General features: G+C 37.1%; 1 protein-coding gene across 1 annotated transcript in view; it reads left to right on the top strand.

Moving 5' to 3' along the window:
- DPP10 (dipeptidyl peptidase like 10) overlaps positions 1-25,411 on the top strand; it is a 1,448,345-nt gene that overhangs the window by 156,907 nt on the left and 1,266,027 nt on the right. The window lies entirely within an intron of this gene.

Here is a 25,411-nt window from a genome sequence, read left to right as displayed (position 1 = left end):
CTGTGAATTCATGTGTAGGATTTATTAAATTATAAAATAAGTATATAACGTTAGAAACTAAGCTTTATCCAGTATTGGAATATGAATTACTTTAAATATTTAGGCACAATCACCACCATCACTATCATCATCATCATCATCATCATCATCATCATCATCCTAGCTCACATTTATGTAGTCTGAGTCTGTGCCAGAGAGATTCTGTGCTAAGTCCTATTTAGGATGCAGTAGGCTCTCAACGTATGTCTGTGGATTAATCTTCATACCACTACAAGTGTTCAGTAGGCTGATGTGAACAAAATCAGTACTCAGGATATGCTTTGAACTGTTAACACCAGAAGGCAAGTAGAACTTTTATACACATCAGGGAAAGTGTATTGTTCAACTTCATGAGTAGAGAGTGGTGTATGTGGGAGTAATTTATAAAGTTATGTCATAAGTCCCTATGTGCCTGGGGAACACAAACCTGCCTACTCCAAACAACTGTGGTGGTTTTTATTATCGTTGTTTGCTTTTACGTTTGAAGTAGACTTGTGTGGTACTTCAGAAAAATGAGAGATTGAGCAGTGCATAAATTTGAGTTTGAAGTTGATTCAAGTAGAACTTTCAACAGTAATCTGATGCATATTTAATGGGAAACATAATTATTAATGTGCTATATCATAAACATGGAGGAAAAAATGTGAGAAGAGTATGAGCTGGACGGTCCTTATTGTCTGACTTGCCATCCCCAGTTCCTTGGGCCCTGGACTGAGCAAACACAAAGAGTCTGAGCCAGAAAAGTCCCTATTGTTAGTATTATCATAGTCATTGTAATGATAAAAATGATTTCCATTTGTTTCAATTTACTACATGCCAGACTCTATATTACATACTTAACATGCATATCTCATTTTATTTTAATAACAACACAGTGAGGTAAATAGGTGCAATTTTCATATAAAAATTGTGGCTGAAAACTTGGAAGTGAGAATGATATGATATAATGAAAAAACTGAAATCAAATAGCATTTCAACTCATTATTTACAATCTACTATGTGATCATGGGAAAATTACTTAACCTCTCTGCCTTTCAGGTTCTTAAACCATAACATAGGGATTACTTTTGCTCTCCTATTCTGATGATGCATTCAGATATGTATGTTAAACTCCAAACATAGTACCTAGGACATAGGAGGGCATTTGCAAATGGTGGTGGTCCTGCCCTCCCACCATTCCTTATTAACTCTGCAGAGTTAATATTGACTTGGGAAGTTTTCACCCTGGCTCCAATAAGGCAAGGGAAAATGACTAATGATTTTCTACATCCAGTAAAAGATGTGGGGGCCTGGGGCATTAAACATGGGTACTTGTCTACATCCTCCTCTTTTCCTGGCAGAGCCCCAGTAAGTACAAGTACTTATGATGGCTTTGTATAAAAATAGCACCTATAGGCAGACATGGCCCCATGGAAGGCAAGTTGGCGGACAGATGCCCTCTGAGGTTAAAAAGTGTTGTGGATCCTCAAGATCACTCACCAGATTTGATGATTTGCTAGAAAGACTCACTGGACTCATCCTATAGTCACCTGTATAGCTATGATTTGTTACAGCAAAAATATACAAAGCAGAATTAACAAAGGGAAGGGAGCAAGGGGAAAGGTCTGGAGGAAACTGGGTGCAAGCTTCCTAGAGCCATCCTCCAATGGAATCACGAAGGATGTGCTTAATTCCTTCAGCAAGGAGTTGTGACAACACCTAAATGCCTTCCAGGGAGGCTCATTGGAGTCTCAGTGCCTAGAGTTTCTATAAGGAGCTGGCCACTTAGGCATCCTCTCTATGTACCAGATCCCAGACATCCTGAAGGAAAGCAAGTGTTCAACATAGACTATATGTTTTGCACTAACAGGCAAGGCATGAGGAGCCATTCTTATCAGGGAATGGTGGGAACTCTCTCCAAATCCCAGTTTCCAGACCCTAGCCAAGGACCAACGTTGCAAGCAGACCTTTATATGGATAGCAATCTCAGGCCTTCTCAGTTTATATTAACTCATATTAACATGGTCTCAGGGTGGGTTACCTCTTAACTGCACAGAAAGACACAGTTGTGTGCCAGGACACAGGAATAGCAGAGCAGGAAACAGATGGAGTTTTGCTCTTACCCATCTCTGTGTCCAGATACCTTTAGGCAATGAACAATCTACCAAACCTTGGATGGCTTCCCTGCCTACTAGAGAAGCCTCACATGGAAGAGCACACTGTGTATGACCTCATTCTGCCTTCACTCTCTGGTCCTTTAAATGTTGACTGATCAGCCTCTTTTCACTGACCCAATTTGCCTTCTCTAGAGCTCCTTTTTGCAAATACAGCAGGTTTGATGAATGCTTAGCAGGAAGTTTGGATGACTTCTGTACTGGTTTCTGTCTATTTGGGGCTGATTGGAAAACTTAAGACACTGAATTTATCTTACACTTGAAATTCTGTAACCACTGTTATTTATGTCTCTGTGTCTGTCTCTTTCTTTAATCTTTGTTTTGTTTTTCTTCAGTAAGCAGTTCTGTGAGGTAGTTAGGACTATGATTGGGTGGTTGAGATTCAATGTTGTTAAGTAATCATATCAGAAGAATTTGTGGGAAAGACTTGGACCAGAATACAGATTTGCTGTGTCTTGAATGAGCATCCTTCCTATTGAATCAAATTAATATTATAAAAGTGATTTCATGGAAAGAATCATCATAAATAGGCAATTTCAGTCCAAACACGGAAAGGCCTTGCATTTCTGACTCTGTAGTAGTAGCAAACCCAGTGGAGTTCTGATGAAAGTGGTCATTGCTATGGATTGATGTCAGAGACCAGAGTCAGATTGGTCAACTATTCTAGAGTGACTGGAAACTTAGGCATTTAAGGACAAGGGCAAATTAGTAAAAATATAGTTAAACTCTTGAAAAATACATGTTTGAACTGCATGGGTCAACTTATACATAGAGTTTCTTCTGTATCTACCATCCCTGAGATAGCAAGACCAACCCCTCCTCTTCCTCCTCTTCCTTAGCCTACCTGACATGAAGATGACAAGGATGAAGACCTTTATGTTGATCCACTTCCACTTAACAAATAGTAAATATGTTTTTCTTCCTTATGATTTTCTTAATAACACATTTCTTTTCTCTAGCTTATTGTAAGAATATAATATGTAATACATATAACATACAAATATATGTAAATAGACTGTTTATGTTGTTGGTAAGCTTTCCAGTCAATGATAGGCTACTAGCAGTTAGGTTTCTCGGGAGTCAGAAGTTAGATTTTGACTGCACAGGGGTTTGGTGGCCCTAACCCCCATATTGATAAAGGGACAACTATAGTCAAGACCTGACAAGTCCTATCTAGTCATCAAATTAAAAGTTCATGATTGAGGAAAGAGGTAGGAGAAGAACTTAAGGATGACAGAATGAATATATGAAAGAATAAAGCAGCAGATAAGGAGCAGACTTCAAAGTAAGGATGAAGATCCAATTATTTTGTCAAAAACTGGGCTTGGATGTTCACTTTTCATCTCTAAGTCTACTCTATGTTAGCCCATGTTTTATCCTTCTTATTTGGATATAAGATGTCCAGTAAGTGGGTAACTTGTCTGTTTGGAAGCCACTGTTTGTTATGAACAAGGCTTAACTTATTCAGGTTTCATTCATTATCTCCCAAATGTTGAAATAACGATTTGGGCAGGAGAGTTAGTTTTATAAAGACATCCCACCATAAAAGATATTTAGTATTCAATAAAGCTTGCAGTCCTTTACCTTAATATTGTGTCTCAATATATTGACTCAGGTCTCAATGGAAATCTGAAACACGGGTTCCATGATCTATACACTTAATAAGCTGTTAAATAATGAAACAGGATATACTTGAAGGGCCAGCTGTCTTTGTTTCTATTTTATGCCTGCATTTTATGAGCTTGATGACTAGGACTCAGACTGGTCCTTGGCAACATTGCAGAGTTAGCAAAGGTCTTTCCAGCCCTTTCCTGATTTCTTGCTACATGGAAATTGTTTTTCTGACTGCCTGATGCTCTCATGCTGCTTGGATTTCACTGTCTGCCTCATCCGTTAAAGGATTTTCTTGCCCTCGAGTTGTCCTATGTACCAGATCTGGGTTTATCAATATTCTGGGAGTCATTTTTAAAGTTTTTCATTTATTCCTTCTTTTAGAGAAGACTCTTATTCACGGTCTCATATATTCGGACCAATCTAGGGTATAATGAGTGAGAGTGGCAGTCTGGAAGGGGAGAAGACAAATGCAATACCATCTGGTGCCCAGAAGAACTTCTGCACACTTGATCAGACCCCAAAGCCTTACGTCATCAGCAAAGTGGGAAGCTTAGTATCTTACCTTCACATAATTTTTAGGAGCCATCTCATATCTTATAATTCTGTCACATTTCAGGAAGAGCTCTTCATATTTATTTAAACCTGGGACACTCTTATTTAAGTCCTGTGGTTGGGAAGGACAAAGTGTTACTGGGTATTTGAGACTTAGTGTGGTTAAGTATATTGTTGAAAAGATGGGACCATAGTCTACAAATTGCTAGAATAATCATGAGTTCTCTATTTCCCTGCCTGGGGTATTCATGGAGCGAGTGCTAAAATACAAAGCATCATAAAAGCTCTGGAGTAGCACTGACAGAATGAAGGAGACATCGCCATGGTGAAGGTTGTCCTGGGTGGTGAGATACCTTTAATTTGATATCTTCTCCCTAAAAGATTAATTCTTACAAAGTTTGTCTTTCTCCAAAATACAAAGACCCTATATGGCTCGAACAAATAACAGAGTTCTCACTGGCTCTTATAGAAGAGATAAAATGTCACTTGAGAATAAGAGGTCCATAGGGAACACAGTTAGCCATGCTGGAAGCGGAATAGCCGGACAGACAGACAAAATGTGATCTAAAGAAGGCCCTACTGCTCCTGTTTTTGTGGACAGATACAGCTGAGGGAAGACATAATTTGTAACTGAAAGGATAAGGCAAATTTATGTGTGTATGTGTCCCTATGTGACAAGAGGGACCTTGGGGTATAATGACGTAGACTTAAGTATGAAGTATGACTGCCTCCATGAAACTGTTCATTCATGAACCTTGAATCTTGTACATAATGAGGACAAGAAACTAGTAGATTCATGCATATGTCCCCTTGTATATTTTGTAGTGTTGCCCATTTTCTTGTTCACTGGATATGTGAGCCTCTGGCTTCATCATGTCATCCTAGTAGTCAACAAATTCCTTCAGAGCATTTAATGAGTCCAGCTCTGGAACATGCAGCGACAAGGCACTCTGCTAAGTGAGGTAGGCATTCTTTCAGTCTGTTCTTATTGTGATCAAACTTGAGAGGGAAATACCTTTTCTTCTTTGCCTTGTGCTCTCTTTGTCTTACTGAGAAGATGTTGTAATGTTATGCTTTTGCTTGATTTTGTTTCTTCATAGAGACTTTCAGACTACCCCTATGTGGTTTGGACACAAAGTCAGTCTGAGTGCCACCACACCAACCCCAAACTATTGTTTCTGGGATGGTCTTTTCTCTCAAAGAAGAATCTTGTCCATCCAGTGCAAGGGGTGGAAAATAACAGAAGGTTCTTACTCCTTGATGGATTGTGACCCCCCAAGCTTGTGAGCTGTTCATGACCCTCAAGGTTTCCATCAACTTTCCATCTCATAAGGCTCTCAGTCATCTATGCAAATAGCATCATCTCGCTGAAACCCTGGCCATTACTCTGAAACTCTCCAAACATAAGTATTTACTGGTCCTGACTAAGAGACTTGGCTTATAGGGGATCTGAGTGAGATGTCAGCCCTTATCCTTAATGAGCTACAATCTTCTGAGCAGACAAATGCACAGGAAATAATAAGAGACTAACAGAAGACAACCCGCTAGTTGGAATGATCAGTGTCATTTCAACCTCTGTTCAAAGCTGTCATACTTATCACTAACCCACCAAGTACATATTTGTTCACCAAATTCAGAAGTGAACAAATAGTTATAAATAATGGTGAGTCCAGAAAAGATTAGTGTAGAAGGAGAGGGGTTTGAGGAGACAGTGGTAATAAATAATTTGCATCTCAAGAAAGATAATCATGACAATTTAGCAGTGATCGAATTCTATTTATATCACATTTATATGAATTATTTCATTTGATCTTCACAACCCTGATATAAATAGTTATTTATCTTAACACAAGAATGTACAGCTTGGAATCAATCTACCAAAAAGACACGTGCACTCATATGTTCATCACAGCACCATTCATAATGGCAAACCCATGGAGTCAATGGTGCACTGGGTAAAGAAAATGTGGTACATATATACCATGGAATACTACACAGCCATAAAAAAACAGTGAAATCATGTCCTCTGGTGTGACACAAATCCAGTTGGAGGGCATTATTCTCAGCAAATTAACACAGGAACAGGAAACCGAATGCTGCATGTTCTGACGTGTAAGTGGGAGCTAAATATTGGGCAGTCAGGGCATAAAGATGGCAACAGTAGAAACTGGGGATGACCAGAAAGGGGAGAGAGGAAGGAGGGCAAGAGTTGAAAAACTAACTATTGGGTACTATGCTCAGTACCTGAGTGATGGGATCCTTTGTACTTTAAATTACAGCATCATACAGTATAGTCAGGTAGCAAACCTGTGCATATACCCTAAGATTCTAAAATAAAAGTTTAATAAATAAAAGGAAAAAAGAACGTAGAGCTTGGGTGCGGGGAGTTTATAAACCATCCCTTTCATCAAGAATACAACTCCAGGAAGTGAGAGTGAAGGTTCAAGAAAACGAAGCAGAGAAGGAGGAAGAGCCACAATGAGGGTGTGATCTGGAGTGGCGGAGACCTAGCATTGCTAATTGCTTGATCAATAGAAGTATATTTCTCCTCGGGAATCTGTATAATCTCTAACTTATAACCTTTACCTAGGGGTGGAAAAAGAGATAAATATCCATCACTTGTGTCTTCCTAGGCCAAAAATTGTCCCCTGTGCCTTAACTTCTTCCCTGACAGTCATTCATTTGCACATTCCTGGGAACCACAATAGTATGTAGGGAGGCCTGGATGGGAGGTAAGAAGTAGGGTGTGAGGTGCTCTCTCAGTCATGCCTGTGTGAAGTTGGTCTGACTCCACACAGAGATGGGACAAAAGACAGGTGAGGCCGGGAGGATTTGAAATGATGCAAAAGTGATATCTATTCCATTACTGTTTTTTTGCTGTGGTGGTTTTACAGGTAAAGAAAACTGAGGCATAGAAATCCAGGCAAGTTGTTTAAAGCTAAAATCTGATATGTGATAGGTAGGAAAATTTAAACACAGAGATTCCAAACTATTGTATCAAAACTCCCAACTACTAATTACTAATAGAAAGATTCCTCTTGAAAACTTTCAGCTGCGAGGTGACATAGAATAAACAGTCAAAGAGCATCAAAAAGAATGGTAAGAAACCTGTGAATGAGAAACACTAACTTACTAGAGGGCAATGGTAACTAAGAGGATGTCTTTAACCTGGAAAGCAACCAGCGAGGCCAACCACATCCTTCAGTCCCACATCCTTTGATGCCCTCCCCTCTCACACACAATAGAGATCTGAGCTGCATATTGCCACTCTTAAGTGTACTTGGCTATGTTCCAGAACAAAGAGAAAACAATGTTCATATCTGTTTCACACCTGCTTTGTGCCAGAGACTGCTCAGTATTTCACAGGAACAACACTTTGAGGAAGGTAATAGCATCACCATCTTACACATGATGAAACTGAGGCTTAAATGGGTGAAAGAGTGTTCTTTGCTTTCCCACATTGTCTTTCTGGGATATATCACAGGCATATGTTTTTATTTGTATTTGCCTTTTAGAATGATGCTCAAGAAGAGGGGTTATACACCTGGTTGGGTATTATAATGATTTAGGGATCTTATTAAAATTATGGAACCCCAAGCTCCATCTCAAACCTAAGGCATTATTAGACCTTTTTAACCTAGGGGAACAGATATCCAAATGTGGCCATATTTCATAGAAGATCTAATGGGAAGCCAGAGTTGACACTCAAAAGAATGGGCAGAAAACAGTGAATATGTTTCTGAGATGCATGATAGAAATATGCAAGATTCAGAACAAGGGCTGGGAGAAAAGACAGTCCTGCTCTCTTTGTACAAATCATATAGCCTCTGAATAGGTGCTTTAAATTTTGGGCAGCTTACCTTAAGTACCACAATCAAAAAGAGCTGTACTGAAGAACAGGACTATGTCCAGGGGACCCAAGACAAAGCTAGACACAGCCCAAGTGGCTGACAATTTGGGGAAATCTGGTGAGGGCATCTCTCTTATCCACAGTCAACAAACATGCAATATTTTCTCCAGGCTCAGTCTCTGTGGTTTTGGCAGGAGGGAGTCAGCATCCTTTCTGGGACATGCCCTGCTGTGTTCCTGCCCAGTCTTGCCAGCAGCTCAGTCTGCATCTGGGTTTTTCCCTGTCCTCCATTGCCTAATCCACAGCATCCCTATCCATCCCCTCAGGCCACCACCACCACCCTCCTTCCATGCATCCAGGCTGTGTTTTAGCAGGACAGCTATTTTCTGCCATTCAACACTGAGTGATCATCATCAGGAACAGCTTCCTGAACACACAATTGCACAACTTGTATAGCCTCAGGTATAATTATGAAGGCTGTCCCAGCGCTTGCTGCCTACACCATACTTAATGGGGAGGGATGGTCTTTTGTTCTCTATTAAATATTTTGAAAGAGAACCTGTAGGCATGACAAGGTTCAGACACCAAGCAGAAATGGGAATCAGAGTGCTCCTGCTCTGATAGTCAGGCACAAGGTTTAATTATCTACTCATCCAGGATTTAAAAGTTTTCATTTTACTATAAAAAGCAGAAAAGGATGACAGTCTGATTTCATGTGCTCACAGGAAATGAAACTGGTTGAGAACATTGTCTGCTGTCATTTCTCTCCGATTTCCTCCTTTGTAATGTTTATTTTTCCTGTTCTATAAATAATAAATTCTGAAAATATGAAAAGTATAGAAATGCATAAAGATGAACAACTTATAATGCCACAGTTCATGTAAAACTTCTATTATCATTTTCATATATTTTCATCCAGTTTCTTTCACGCACACTCACACACACACAGACAAAATAATTGATTGTATTAAAGTAGTTTCATATTCTAATTGTTTTTCTGTGTGTGTTACATTATGGGAAAATATATATGCCAATGGATACATTTCAAAAACAACTTTGTTTTTTGCCTTCTTAATTAAATTTATTCCTATTATTTTATTACTTATGATGCTGTTGTAATCAGTTGTCATTTTGAAGGTTTCCACACCAAAGCTGATTCAAGGTAGTAACCAATTTGTCTATACCAAACTTGCCCAATCCTTGACCCATGGACCACATTCAGCCTAGAATGGCTTTGAATGTGGCTCAACACAAATTTATAAACTTTCGTAAAACATTGTGAAATTTTTTTTCTTCTTTTAGCTCATCAGCTATTGTTAGTTTTAGTGTATTTTATATGTAGTTCAAGATAATTCTTCTTTTTGCAGTGTGGCCCAGGGAAGTCAAAGAATTGGAACCCCTTGTCTATACGACAATTAGTAGTTTCATGGAGAAATTTAGCTAATATTCAATTGAAATCACCTGGTGCCACCAATTGGCTGTCTTGAGACCACTAGAGATTATCTGAGTAAAAGGTACAACCAGATTTTTTTTCAATTTTTCCTTTCTTTCCTTTTTATTGCATTTTAGGTTTGGGGGTACATGTGAAGAACATGTAAGATTGTTGCATAGGTACACACATGGCAGTGTGGTTTGCTGCCTTCCTCCCCATCAACCTATATCTGGCATTTCTCCCCATGTTATCCCTCCCAAACTCCCCACCCCCCACTGTCCTTCCTGTTTCCCCCCAACAGACCCCAGAGTGTGTGATGCTCCCTCCCTGTGTCCATGTGTTGTCATTGTTCAACTCCCTCCTATGAGTGAGAACATTCGGTGTTTGATTTTCTGTTCCTGTGTCAGTTTGCTGAGAATGATGGTTTCCACATTCATCCATGTTCCTACAAAGGACACGAACTCATCGATTTTTATGTCTGCATAGTATTTCATAGTGTATACGTGCCACATTTTCCCTGTCCAGTCTATCATCGATGGGTGTTTGGGTTGGTTCCAGGTCTTTGCTATTGTAAACAGTGCCGAAATGAACATTTGTGTGCATGTGTCCTTATAATAGAATGATTTATAATCCTTTGGATATATACCCAGTAATGGGATTGCTGGGTCAAATGAAATTTCTATTTCTCGGTCCTTGAGGAATTGCCACACTGTCTTCCACAATGGTTGAACTAATTTACACTCCCACCAACAGTGTAAAAGTGTTCCCATTTCTCCACATCCTCTCCAGCATCTGTTGTCTCCAGATTTTTTAATGATCGCCATTCTAACTGGTGTGAGATAGTATCTCAAAAACAACTTTTCTAATAGTTCTGTGTTTCATCTGTTTTATTCTGATTTATTTCACTTTATTTTTCTGTTATTGGATATTTAAATTATTTCCTATCCTTTGTTGATAACTCTTAATAGATCACCCAAGATATTAATCAAGCTCATTCTATGTTGACACTTTTCATATCAGCATTGTATGAAGGGTGAATGGGCTTTGGGGAACAAAATCATAGGACTAACTACTGATTCTACCACTAACTCAGGGCATCTAGGCAAGTCATTAAAAATTTACTTATTTGTAAAACCAAGCTCATGCTGCTTTGCTTATTTTTCCATTTTTTTCTCTCCATTTCCTAGAACAAACAAACGTCAGACAATCTATTTCTACATATTCTTACTCATTCTGTTTCTCTAAAGTTGCAGCTACACACATACTCACACATTTCCTTTTTTAACACTACCTCTTTCTCAAGGTCAAATCCAAATCCCACAACAACTTCTCCCTCCACTGGTGTTCTTCTTTGATCTTTCCTTTTCCAGGCCCTGCCTGGATGGCATCATGGTACATTCATTGACTCTGGTTCTTCACTTGCGACTTCTTATGCCTTTGGGTCTGCCATTTCTTTTTCCTGGGATCTTCTCTTTACACTCCCACATCTCTTTCTTCCAGCTCCTCCTCATGACTGAGAAATCATCCCTAGACTCAGCTCCTCTTGGAAAGATTCTGAATCCGAAACCACAGACAGGGGTAGGCAACCTTCCTTGCTGATTCTGTGGGCTGAAACCATGTTACTCTCACTAAAAGAGATGTTCTATTTTAAACTTTTTCAATTTAAATATTTGGTGCTTTTTTCCTCATTTTCTGGCAATATTTCAATGTTTCTTTGTTTTCTCTTTACTATCTCTCTCTATATTTCTTTAGCTATATATGGTCAGATGACTAGAGTTCACCTTGAGGTGAGCCTATCCTAAACCTCATTATTCTGTGATATCTATTGACAGCGTATAAATAAGCCTGTGAGGCTTATTACCTAATACTAGGAATAAAATAAATCACCCAAAAACTTGAAGCAAAGTAGTTAGCAATTCATAGAAAAATCCTGAGTTAGATTCCTGGCTCAGTCTTTTACCAGCCATGTGGCATTGACTGAGCCTCCAAGCTATGTTCTTTATCTGTTTACATGAAAATAATATTTGCTAATACCTACAGTTATTTAGGTGATTTCTAAATTACATATAATAATCACTTAATAATTTTATTGGAAACTATTCTCAGCTACCTGTTATTTTTACAGAAGAATCACATTAAAACATTCTGTTAAAACTCTTTGAGAATACATGAGATATATATGGTTATTATTATTTGGCACTCACACCCAAATCTCTAATCACTAAAATTATTATTAATAATGAAAAAGAAACTGAGGATCATGGCATTTATCCCTAAATCTCTAGCACCTTGCACAGTTTTGGTGCATATTTAGCTTCCAGAAATAAACACTGAATTGAATTTATGGTAAAATAAATTTTTAGCAGCTTCGATATTCCATTTTTTTAGCATCCAATGTATTCTACACACACTCATATTAGCATATTTATGTGACAATGAAACTATTGCAAAAAGAGAGAAGATTATTAGATTATGGGCATTAAATTAATGGGGAAGATATAAAATATTGAATAGCGTGGGCTAGACTGGATCTTTTAGCAGGAGAAACTGAGAACCAAAGAGTTTCTATGAACTGCCAGGATACAAAATTTGAGAGGGGCAGAGTTGGGATTAAAACTCAACCTTTTCTCACATCAGTTAGAATGGTGATTATTAAAAAGTTAAAAAACAATGGATGCTGGCAAGGTCGTGGAGAAATACAAGTGCTTTTACACTGTGGGTGGGAGTGTAAATTAGTTCAACCATTGTGGAAGACAGTGTGGCAATTCCTTAAAGATCTAGAACCAGATATAACATTTGACCCAGCAATGCCATTACTGGGTATATACCCAAAGGATTATAAATCATTCTACTCTGAAGACACATGCACACATATGTTTGCTGCAGCACTATTTACAATAGCGAAGACTTGGAACCAAACCAAATGCCCATCAATGATAGACTGGATAAAGAAAATGTGGCACATATATACCATGGAATACTCTGCAGCCGTAAAAAAGATGAGTTAATGTCCTTTGCAGGGACGTGGATGGAGCTGGAAGCCATCATTCTCAGCAAATTAAGACAGGAACAGAAAACAAAACACCGCATGTTCTCACTCATAAATGGGAGTTGAACAATGAGAACACATGGACACAGGGAGGAAAACATCACACACTGGGGCCTGTCAGGGGTTAGGGGTAAGGGGAGGGAGAGCATTAAAAAAAAACCTAAAGCATGTGGGACTTAAAACCTAAATGATGGGTGGATAGGTGCATTAAATCACCACGGCACATATATAACTATGTAAAAACCTGCACATTCTGCACATGTACCCCAGAACTTAAAATCAAAACAAGCTTTGCCTCTCTAACACAATTTAGGTTTTCTTCATACTTCACCAGACTGATTTACCTAGTACACATCGCTGGATTTTTTTGTAGTCTTTCAAAATCTCATTTATGCATCTAGGATGAAAATAAATTTAAATTTAATTTTATGTTAAGCATTGATCAAACTTGCAAAGTCCCTCTAAGTATAGTGTTGCTCTTTTTATTGCTGTTGCCCTCTCTTCCCACCTCTAATACCAATTCCTAATGTTTGGTCTTTCTGTTTTCCTTTCAAGGAACTTTTTTTCATAGAAATGAATCTCTAGTGCATTTTAATGTTAAATGACAAGCTCCCTTATGAATCTATCCACAACATCTGAAGAATAAATCCCAGGGCAGGAGGAACTTGTATTCACACATCTAATTAACTTTTAATCATTTATTGTGACTGCTTTGCAGTTCAATAGTTGCTTTATTTTTATTACCTGCTTAATTAGTGTGGTTTAAGTGGTTTTTATGTCAGATTTTATTATATCAGTTGGCTTACACAATTCGAGGATACTCTGGGAAGTTCCAATAACATTGCGATGCTTATGTGCTATATATATATTGTTTGATTTTTCTCCTCAGAAAAAAGTGCTTTGACCAGTTTCTCCCACTAGAGTGTATAAGCAGTCTATGAAATTCCTTAATGATAGCAAAAGCCTTTTCATTAATTGTGCATAAATTATCAACACAGCAAGTCAATTCTAATTAATCATTTTTCTACCCAATAAGCTACCAGATTGACAGACTCAGAATTCTGAAACAAGGGGGAACAGTGAAGGAACCCCTCTTTCCCTGGAAAAATAATGCAATTTAAGGAAAACAAATATGCACATCTTTAAAATTCAGGTTCTATAGCTGTAATTTATTAGTGAGTCCACGGATTGTAACTAATTGAGTATCCATCTATCAGGGGATGGCAAGATTTAAAATAATCAATTAGATACACAAATCTTATTCCATACCACAGATCTTTTTTCTTCTTTTTGGTTACTGTTTTCTTTTCCAAGTAAAGAGTAAACTTGCCTTCAATTATATAATTTGTATTTTCATACGTTAGCATTCATTTCTTATTCCACAAACTTTCGAAATTACTGAAAATTAGCATGAATGCAATTTAATTTTGTACATACAGAGCAGTATGGTTGTCTCTAATATTGGCCACGGTTGTAGTTCCCTTAGCCTCCCTGAGCTCCGCTTTATTTTCTGTGTCTCTATTCTTTTGGCTTTAAAATAGAGTTAAGCAGTTTGAATTATTTCTAGATCTCTGTCTCTGTCTCTCTGTGTATTGGAGAGATCTAGTGCTCAACAGAGTCCTCAATTTATCACTAGTAGTCAAAATGCTCAGTGGCAATTGCCCTATGTATGAAACAGCAGTGCAATACAGAGTAAAAGTACTGGGGCATGCTGTCTTATGTACAGAACAAAAACCAAGAGTAATGGGTTCTATTCTCTACTCTATCTTTGATTTACTGTTTAGCTTTGGGCACACAATGCTTCTTATCCTCTCAATATTTTATTCTTTTCATCTGGAAAACAAAGATAAGTGTACTTGTAGGGAGGGAAAAGAGAGAACATGACATAAATTAATTTGGATAGAAATTATTTGCAAGATTCAAAGATGATTCCAAAATATAATCCATTCTACATTTATTGGGCATTTTCTGTGTTCTAACAATGTGCTAGGTGCCAAAGAATACAGGGTTTGCCATTACATTGGTGCTCATTATCTGATAAGGTATAGTCATGTAATGGTAATTAAAATGTGAAAAGTTAACATTGATTAGCCCAACTATCTATTTCTAGCAGAGAGAACTGAACTAAAATTTGTTTGAAACATCTTCTGTAACTGTTGGCTCATCAAAAGTCAAAGTGAATTGCATTTATAAGGATAGTTTGTCTGAAGGAAGACAGGGAAAGATACCTGGAAAATCACTGCAGTAGATTGGATTACTGCTTTCAACTCTTCCCCATTGTGAAAGAATTGCACGTGAATTATCTTTGCCCCATGACTTTGTAGCACCTCCCATTAAAATTGACAAGAGTGTACAACCATCTTCCATTGGCTGTGGTTTTGGTGAGATGATTTGCTGTACACAATGGAATATAGGGCCAATGAGGAGAACCTGTGCCAGTTCTGAGTTGAGTCATGAAGAGTCATGGGAAGTTTCTGTCACCCTGATGGGATTTCCTATTATCTGCAATGACAAGATCATGCCTCAAGTAGCCGTTGCTCCTTGGCTTATGATAAGAACAAAGAAACGCTTGCACAGACTGAATTCCACCCAAAGCCCGGATTCCAGTCTAACCCAGATGATACCAGTCTACACTAGCTGACCCTCAGAAACACTTAGGAGAACATAAATGCTGTTGCTATAAGCTTTATAGATGTGGGGACTGTTTGCTACACAACATTATTATGGGTAAGGAAAGAAGGTAGCTAATGAAACATCCATTTGTAAACTAAAATGAAATTATTGACCAAGGAAGTGGTCATCAATAAATTATAAAACTATTGGGTGAGAGGATGATGGAAAATCGAATCTTTACATGGTGTCAGATTGTAACTCCACAAGTTTCTTGCCAGGCACAGAGAACAGATATAACTTTTCAGTGGAGAGATGAAGGTTTCACTACCTTAGCCTAGTGCATTACTAATTATGCAACAACCAGACACCACATGCAGCATATGATCAACTTCTCAGCATGGCCTATGAAGTGTTTCTGCCAAAAGTGAATTAATCTGAATTTAGCAAAGTCCTAGGTCCAACTTTTCCTTTACAGGAAATACAACGGATAGAGATAGAAATTAAATACCAGTTAACATCAGAAAAATTCATCAAAGACACGTTCTATAGACAACTGACTGGTTACCTCAACAAGTCAATGTTACAAAAAGAAAAAGTGACGAAAGAGCAGAAAAAAACATATAAAAATGTAATGTGTGATTCTAGATTGTATCCCAATTTGAATAAAACATCTGAGGAAGACATTTGAAAACAGTTGAGGACATTTGAAGACAGTTGAGGACCTTTAAATATAAGTAGGCTTTTAGAATCATTCAGAAATTATTATGTGGTTAGACCTCATATAGTTTTGTAGTTAGTAGAAAAGTGTCCCAACTTTTAGAACTGTATAAGGAATTATTTAGAGTTTATAGCTTATATGTAAGTAATTGACTTGAAATTACATAAAAAATAGATACTAAAATTATGGCAAAGATGCTAATGCCAATTAAATTTGGAGAAAAGATATTAAATGTTTATAATTCTATTCTTTCTAAATTGTATATATTGAAAAATTCAAAATAAAAAAGACCAGTGACAGTGCACTTAGGACTCATGCTAAAATCATTTAGGATGTTACTGTGTGCTATCTGGCCCTATGTTTAGCATTGTTTTTAGTGTTCTCCAATTATTTTATCCATTTAAAGGCTGCATTCAGAAGGGGTCAGTAAGCTGCGTAAAATTAAGCACCAAGTTTTATCCTTGTTTTCACTTAGCCCAAACACTCAGTGGGTGTGTGAATAAATTCATGTTAGCCATTCCATTAAAGATGATAGAAAGGACTTTCTTTTCATTATTTGCTATTATATTATGTGACTATTTATTGCCCTCCTTTGTTCTTATCAGGGGAAGCATAGACTTTGGTTATGTGGATCTTTATCCTACGAATTAGTTGATTAAATCAGTCCAAGCAGTGCCCACTTGAAGCAATAATGAAGCCAGTCAACCAGCTGGTTAGAGCTAGTCAGAGATCATCCACCACCACTGCTCCAGATTTGCTCTACCTGTCAGATAATACAGAATGCAAGAAAACAGACTGTGTATTTAAACATCAAATGGGTCTATGCAATGTATTTTTTTAGGTTTCCATGATGGGCCAAATATATTTATAAAGGAGAACGTTGTGACATAAATAGGTGTCAAGAAGCTCATAACCAGGGTTTCAGTAATAAAAAAGATATCCATCACATTAATATCAACAGATTAACTGTACCATTTTTTGAGTCCTCATCAAATATCACATGGTTGTCACATAATTGTCAAAATATCAGAATTGATTGACAGATATTGCAAATTCCCCAAGGGTAAATGTTTCAAAAGGAAAAACATAGTAACTTCAGTACAGCAATTAAGTATAAATATTCAGCCATTAATGACAAGTACACAGGTCTCCCTCTCTCTCTCTCTCTCTCTTTCTCTCTCTCTCTCTCTCTCTCTCAAAACAGGTCAGAAAAGTGAGGTTTTCTTGAAAGAGATGAAAAGTTGTGGTTACCAACATACAGATATAATTTTTCAAAATATTGATAATGAAAATGATGCAATCATTTATTATGTACCTGCCACATTTCAGGAAACACACTCTGTTCTAAGCATATTTTTTTAAAAGGGTTTTTGGAGGCGGGGAAGGGGCAGTGCTTTTGACTAAAAGTCTCGTATGCTAGCAGCATTACTTTAAATAATAACAGTTCAGGTGGAGATTAAAATATAAACAAAACAAAAGTGACAAATCAGTAAGTTGGTAACGTGAACTGAAGCCTTACATGGAAGATTACATTTTTCAGTGTTTTTATGTATTCTTGGAAGGGCATTAGGTACATTTAGCATCAGATATAATCCATATAAAATAATATAAAATGCTGAATTAAATACCCTGAGACATCAAGGCAAAAGTAGCACTATATACATGTGTGAGAGAAAGAAAGGGAGCAGGGCTGCTTTTCCTTTAAATTGTCTGGATAAAAGTCGTAATTTCTACATCACTCTTTTCTTTTTTTTCCTTTTTTTTGAGAAGGAGTCTCGCACTGTCACCTGGGCTGTAGTTCAATGGCATAATCTCAGCTCACTGCAACCTCTGCCTCCTAGGTTCAAGCAATTCTCCTGTCTCAGACTCCTGAGTAGCTGGGATTACAGGTGCCTGCCACCATGCCTAGCTCATTTTTTTGTATTATTGGTAGAGACAAGGTTTCACTACATTGGCCAGGCTGGTCTGGAACTCCCGACCTCATGATCCGCCTGCCTCAGCCACCCAAAGTGCTGGGATTACAGGTGTGAGCCCCCGCACCTGGCCTACATCACTCTTAATGTGCAGAATTAAGGTTGAGAGTCAAGTCTGAACATTATCAGGAATCACTGACAATGATTAGAAATATTTAACAAGGAAGCAACAGACCACACATGGGGAAGGAAAGACCCTGTTGTGAAATGTTGACAGGAATTTGTTGCTTGTCAGCAAAACTGGCTGAATGAGTTAGATATTGTAGTTAGGAATGAGACGAGAACCTTATGACAATTGGGAACAGGATGGATTATGATGAGGAAACAGGAAGCTTTGCAGAATATGTTTATGTATTATAAGGGTGACTTTTAAGAAAAAAAGGAAGTAAACTTTTCAGTTTCAGTTTGGAAACAGTTGAAAACATGCAAATACAGTTAGCAGTAAGCACAAACATATTCAACACAAAGTTAAAAGTATCTTAAAGAATCTGTATTTCTATATGTGTGTGTGTACACACACAAACAGTGAGAGAGCCAGGTGAAATGCAAGCATCAGAATGGCCTCAACATTTTTCCAAACATCAAAATACTTGAACAACTTTGCCTCATCCATCAAAAGTAAGAATTCTATCTTGTCTGTCTTCCCACTCCAAGCTACAACTCTCAATGGATCTTCCAAACAATTTCTTTTATCATGTTACTCCTGAGCCAAATAAAATAAAATAAAATAAACTCTACCACATCAGATCTATGATTGCCAGGTGGGACTCTATTCCAACATGCTTGTCAATATATGATTCTTTTAAACTTTATATGAAGACATTTTCTTCAGTTTCTACTAACAGTTCCTCTGCAGGGGGGCTCAGATTAAAGGATCTGGGTGGAGGGGCAATTTCTATAAATATCATCCTTATCACCTCATCACTCCATTTTTAGCACCCCCATCCCTACTGGCACCACAATTACTCCTGTTACTACTAATACTATGAATATGCAGCTTACTTATAAAATTTGAACTTGCTTTCTCCACTTCTTTCCACTTCAGCCAAAAATAAAACTCTCATACAAACTTACCCATTAAGGTTGTTCATCAATTATTTTAAAAGCTCCTAAAACTCTCGGTTTATATTCAAGTTTGAATTTCTTCTACAATGTATTATATTAAATTTAATTGTTGACATGCTCATTGTTTCTTATTAGACTATACCATTTCAGTGGCAGAAATTATGTATTGTTAATTTCTTTTCCTTAATGCCCAGCCAATACATAGGAAAGCATATTATATAAAATGACAAGTCATCAACAGGCATATATATTATTAAAAAAACTCAAGGCAAGGAAAGTAAAGAAACACAAGTGGGTTTTTAGAATGTCATTTTCAGGGAAAAAAAAAAGTGAGTAGATCAGTTTTTCTAAAATGAAGCCCTCTGGGTTGGCACGTAGAGAAAGAGGATTGAGGTGGCTGTTAGGATGTTGCCTACAGGCTATTAATTATTGCCTTATTTGAAATCATCATTTTACTATTCATAACATTAATTTAACTAATTATAATGGACTGACATTATGATGGTTTAATAGAGGTTAAACAGTGAAGTCTATTTAACTAAAAGTTAAAAAAACCTGTTATAGAGTATTATAAAAATCCTGTATGTGCCTGCCAGTTTTTACCCCAAGAGTTACCTGGAAACTCTTTTCAATTGACAGTGAAAATTTGTTCTGCAATATCTATTTGGTTTTAAGTATTTGTTTTAAAGAGTATATTCAGAGAGTTTCAGAGAAAAGTACTAGGCCAATTAATTGATAAGTTCAAAACTTTAGATTTGTGGCCCTCCCCCTCAGCCCCACTGCAAAAACCGTTGTCTATACCTATAATGGACTTTTTACTGCAGCTGAACATATGTGCAGCACCTTGGTACCTTATGCATAATTCTCTTACCCTAAGATATACCTGTGTATATCTTAGCTTTGTCTGTTTTTTGTTGTTGTTGTTGTTGTTGTTGTTGTTTTCGAGACAGAGTCTTGCTGTGTTGCCAGGTACCAGGCTGGAGTGCAGTGGCGTGATCTCTGCTCACTGCAACCTCTGCCTCCCAGGTTCAGGCGATTCTCCTGCCTCTGTCTCCTTGGTAGCTGGGACTACAGGCGCATGCCACGACTAGCTAATTTTTGTATTTTTAGTAGAGACGGGGTTTCACCATGTTGGCAAGAATGGTCTCGATCTCTTGACCTCGTGATCCACCTGCCTTGGCCTCCCAAAGTGCTGGGATTACAGACGTGAGCCACTGCACCCAGCCAGAAGCTTTGTCTTTTGACAGTTACTACATGGCATTCCCCAAATCTGGTGGAATTGGTAAAATAAGAATTTTGTATCTCTACCAAGAGAGTATCAGTGACTGAATCTTATATTTTAATTTTAAATCATTATTAAGATCCTAAGCAAAACCCAGTCAAAATATGGAGACAGATAAGAAGCTCTGTGGGGTTTTAAGTAAAGAGATGAAGCTGGCCCAGCCATTGTCCGATTATTTGCTCTCTACTGAGAATGAAACACATGGAAATAGAATTGAAAATGAAACAAGAATCAGCACTGGACTAACACGGCTGGATGTTAGGCAAATGCTTATTATGTGTAGTGTTTACTTTTTCAGAGGAGAGGGAGACAGTTGGAATACTTAGGAACCAAACTTCTAGAAATCAAACATAATTCTATTTATGCTTCCCAATTCCCCAATAGCATAACAATAAAGCTCACCTTTGCTAATGTTTCTTGCTTTCTCAACTGTTTCTTGCACTGTGCTAAGTTGCCCTTTATCTGTACTATTTTATTTAATTCTTTTATCCACCATGTAAGTCCCTCACTACAAATTCTACAAGGTTGTATAATTTGCTTAAATTCACACAGATTCCAAATGGTGGATATTGGACTCATATCCATGTCTTTCTCCAAAGTCTAACCTCTTAATGACTATTTCACCTCCTAGTGAATATTCTTACATTAAATTATAACGCTTCTTTGCAAGTATTTTTTTTGTGTGTGTATGACTGAATACAGTGGAGTTAAAAGGAATCTTCAAAAGGCATTCAAATCATCCTTATATAAAGTTTCAGCAAAATGACACAAAACCTCTCTCCCTATACCTCTCAAAACTTTCCTCCTCTCTAAATGAATGAATGACTGAATGAATAGTGGCTTTTTCATTTTATAGCACAACTTTTCTCAGTTAACTATTCCAATATCTGTTACCTCTTTGGCTTGTGCCTGCTTCCTTATGTGTAATTCAATACCCTCAAAATGCAATTTGATACAACAGCTGGTCCAGGATGCAAAGTGCCTGTCTTGTTCTGTGCTGAGCAGGTGACTAGTTCTAGGCTGGCTGCTGTGGCAGAGCACAAAGAAATGACCTCAGCCCATAAGAAGCTTAAAAACTAATAGATAAGATGAGGCATTTACACATTCAGCAAAGGAAGGTATACTGCCTGTGTGCAATGAAGTGCTAAGTTGTGTAATAGGCTCCAATACTAACAAGATTTCAGAGAGGCCAGATGAAGAGACAGGGTAGCTAAGGATGACTTCCTAAATGAGGTGAACCTATCTTTGGTCTTCAAGAAAACTAGCTTTAATTAGATGCTTTCTATTTGGCAACAAGTGTGGTTATATGGTAGATTCTTCACGTATACTTGCTCATTTGATTTTCACAAAATGAGTATTACTGTCTTTTTATAGTTTATAGAAAAAACCTGCAGTTCAAAAGAAGTTAATTGACTGTGTAAATCCATACAGTAAGTTTTTAAATTAGAGCCTGTCCAACTTATCTGAATCAATCTAACACCATCCATCTTTTTTTTTTTTTTTTTTTTTTTTTTTTTTTTTTTTTTTTTTTTTTTTTTTTTTTTTTTTTTTATTACTTTACAACTTCCTCCATGATTGCTATACCTTAGGTAGGCAATATTTACAATTTCTTGCAAAGAATCCATTTCTTTTTTTGGTAATAGCTCTTCTACTTTTGTGAGACTGTCCCACCCCAATTCTCAATATGTGTTATTCAGGTAAGGCTGAAATCTTCCCATCAACTCTAAGGGTGGACAGGTGACCTAGGTCAGGATAATTGATAAAATAAGCCTTGCTCAACACACTAATTATTTCAGTCAGTGTAATTGGTCAGGTATGTGTGTTGGGATAAAAGGGTCTTCTTTCTGTTAGGGATCTCAACTCTGAATATAGGAGTTGATGGTTTTTGGTTGCCACCTTGCTACCAAAAAATGAGAGGGTATTTGAGAAAGACATCATCAGAGAAAAAGCAAATGTCAAGTGACAGGGACAGAAAGATTTGGGAACTAATCTTTGCTTGCCTGGCTATGCATAAATTAACTTTTTATTTTTGTCTCAACCAGTTGGATTTTATGTTGTGCCATATAAAATCAAATAAGCCCAGGCTTACATGGAGGGTATTCCAAGAGTGGTTGACAATTTGAAGGATACAGGATGAACTAAGGTTAATGATGAGGAAAATGACATGTTTCAAATGAAGGTATTAAAAATGTAAGGCTAAAATGAGGTAGAGGTGTTACACAAGAGACAGTAGAGCCAAAATCCCTTGCACTAGCTTCTATTCTTTGCAATAAAAGAGAATTTGGTTGACCCAGGAGGATGGTGCACTGACATTTAAAGCAACACAGCAAAAATGCAAGGAATATTAAATGTACTGTAGAAATAATGTCCATCATATATTTGTGATAAAAAGAAAGATAAATATAATTGTAGAGACCCTTTCACAAATAGAAAATCTCCTGTGAAATATACTTACAGAAACAGTCTTATGCGTATTAAAATGTTCTCCAAGGTGATACAACTGCCAGAAACACCACAGTTCACTTGAAAAGACAAATGTATTCTAAAAATAAAATAAAACTAGAAAACACATTATTTGTTAAAATTGTATTTTGAAGTCAACCAGAATGCACTTCTGGTTTCTTGCAATTTGAGAGATTTTTATAAAACTGACTTTCAATTGAGATTTTGAGAAACACCAAGGCAAGTTAAAATCTTCATGACTTTATTCAATGAAAAACTGGCAGCAATTTTTAAAATTTTGTGTGAAAAGTCCTACAACAGCAAAAATGACCTAGAAAATAGTTCAAATGAGAGTTTCATGGCACAATGACTTTTTCATTCTCCTGAGAAAAGTGGAAGTATAAATCTATTCAAACAGATGGACCTAAATTACAAGCATTAATTCAATCCAAACTTTGTTGCATTATCTAAAAATTGCTGTTGAGAAATAGCTTTAAGTCTAAATTATTCAAATTAGTAATTAAAATTTCTAAAACAATCCAGTGCATCAGTTACTGACCAATTACTATGTGCCTTACTCTACTTAATATTTAGAATACAAATAAAATTCATCCAATTCACCGAGGAATGGCCTTGGTATCCTCATCTGTCATATAGGAATGATGGTGGTACTTATAAGATTGTTGGAATGAGTAAATTAGTTTAATGTAGATAAAACACTTAAATAGTTACTGGGGCTTGATGAATACTCTGTAGACAATTATTATTATTGCTCTGTGAATATGTGTATTCACAAAACTGTGGAAGCATTTAAGAGGTAATGGTTAGTTCTGTCTTGGGACTAGAAAAGTCTTAACTAAAAAGGAAAAATTTAAGGATGAGTAGAAGTTCACTAAACGAAAAAGTGTGGGTGGCCTCTCTAGGGAGAGACTGATGGGTCAAAATTCTAGAGTCACAATAGAAGATATGTTCAGGAAGAGATGAGCAAGCTGCATTTGATCTGAAGGGGTGCTGGAATTTTGTTCTCTAGGGCATATGGGATAATCAAATTTGTCTTTTTTGGCAGACTAGTGGTATAATAAGGATTAGTTTTAAAGTTGTCCCTAAATTATCATGTAAATATTAATATATAGGAGAAGGATCATATGAAGTTAGAAGCACCTGGCTTCAAACCCCATCTGTCATTTAGTGACTTCTCTTTTCGAAAATATAAATAGTAATACTTATTTCAGAGACTTTTCATTTAAAAGAGACATTTTTAGACTCCCATTGTGTAGCAAGCACTGTGTATGTGGTGCTATTCTATACATATGGTGATGAGTATATAAGATTTAAATACTATTAAAGTGGTAGTATGATTACTAATGGGTTATATCCATTTTAACGTTTTTGGTTTAATTAATAAACATCAGGCTTGGTTGAACTCATTAATGAAAGAAAATATGAAGCATAACATAAGCAATTAGAATAGTATAACAATAGTATAATAAAGCCCATCATCCATCTTCAACAGCCATCAACTGACACCAATCTTGGTTCACCTATTGCCTCACTTAACTCCTCTACATTCTGGATTAAATTGAAGCAAGTTTAGAAAAAACTATTAGTTCATTTGTAAATAATTAAACATGAATCTCCAAGAGATAATGACCCCTTGAAAATATTCCAATACAATTATCACACCTAATAAAGAATTAACAATAATTATGTAATGTTTTCAAATATCCAGATTTTGCTCAAAATTATATTCAATTTGTTTGTCTGAGTCAAGATTCAACTAAGATTCATATTGTAGTTGGTTGACATTGCCAAAGTCTTTCTTGATCTATTCATCTCTTGTTTCTGTGAAATTTTTATTCTGTTGTTATATTTTTGAAGACACCAGGTTGTGTGTCCTGTAGTTTCGCCAAGTGTGAATTTTGCTTATTATATCTTTGAGGTGTCTTTAGTAAGATCTTCTAGCCCCAATACTGTCTGTCAGTTGTTGGTTAGATCTAAAGGTTGGATCAAAGTTAGATACGTCTTTTTAGGCAGGAGGACTTCATAGGCTTTGCTGTGTATATTTATCAGGAGGCATATTATGTTATTTGATCTTTCATCTTGAGATGATTGGTAATTATTATTTAAGACTGACAAAGAGGCAAAATTTTAATTCTTTTTTTTCCCATTTATTTTATTACATTTTAGGTTTTGGGGTACATGTGAAGAACATGCAAGATTGTTGCATAGGTACACACGTGGCAGTGTGATTTGCTGCCTTCCTCCCCATCACCTACATCTGGCATCTCTCCCCTTGCTATCGCTCCCCAGCTCTCCACCCCCCACCGTCCCTCCCCTATTTCCCCCCAACTGACCCCAGTGTGTAGTGCTCCCCTCCATGTGACCATGTGTTCTCATTGTTCAACACCCACCAATGAGAACATGAGGTGTTTGATCTTCTACTCTTCTATCAGCTTGCTGAGAATGATGGTTTCCAGGTTCATCCATGTCCCTACAAAGGACACAAATTCATCATTATTGATGGCTGCATAATATTCCATGGTGTATATGTGCCACATTTTCCCTGTCCAGTCTATCATCGATGGGCATTTGGGTTGGTTCCAGGTCTTTGCTATTGTAAACAGTGCTG

Source organism: Cebus imitator, unplaced genomic scaffold (assembly GCF_001604975.1).
Source record: "Cebus imitator isolate Cc_AM_T3 unplaced genomic scaffold, Cebus_imitator-1.0 Scaffold95, whole genome shotgun sequence".
NCBI classification, from domain to species: Eukaryota; Metazoa; Chordata; class Mammalia; order Primates; family Cebidae; genus Cebus; species Cebus imitator.
Note: the sequence above shows the minus strand (reverse complement) of the source record. Positions and strands in the feature narration are given on the sequence as shown.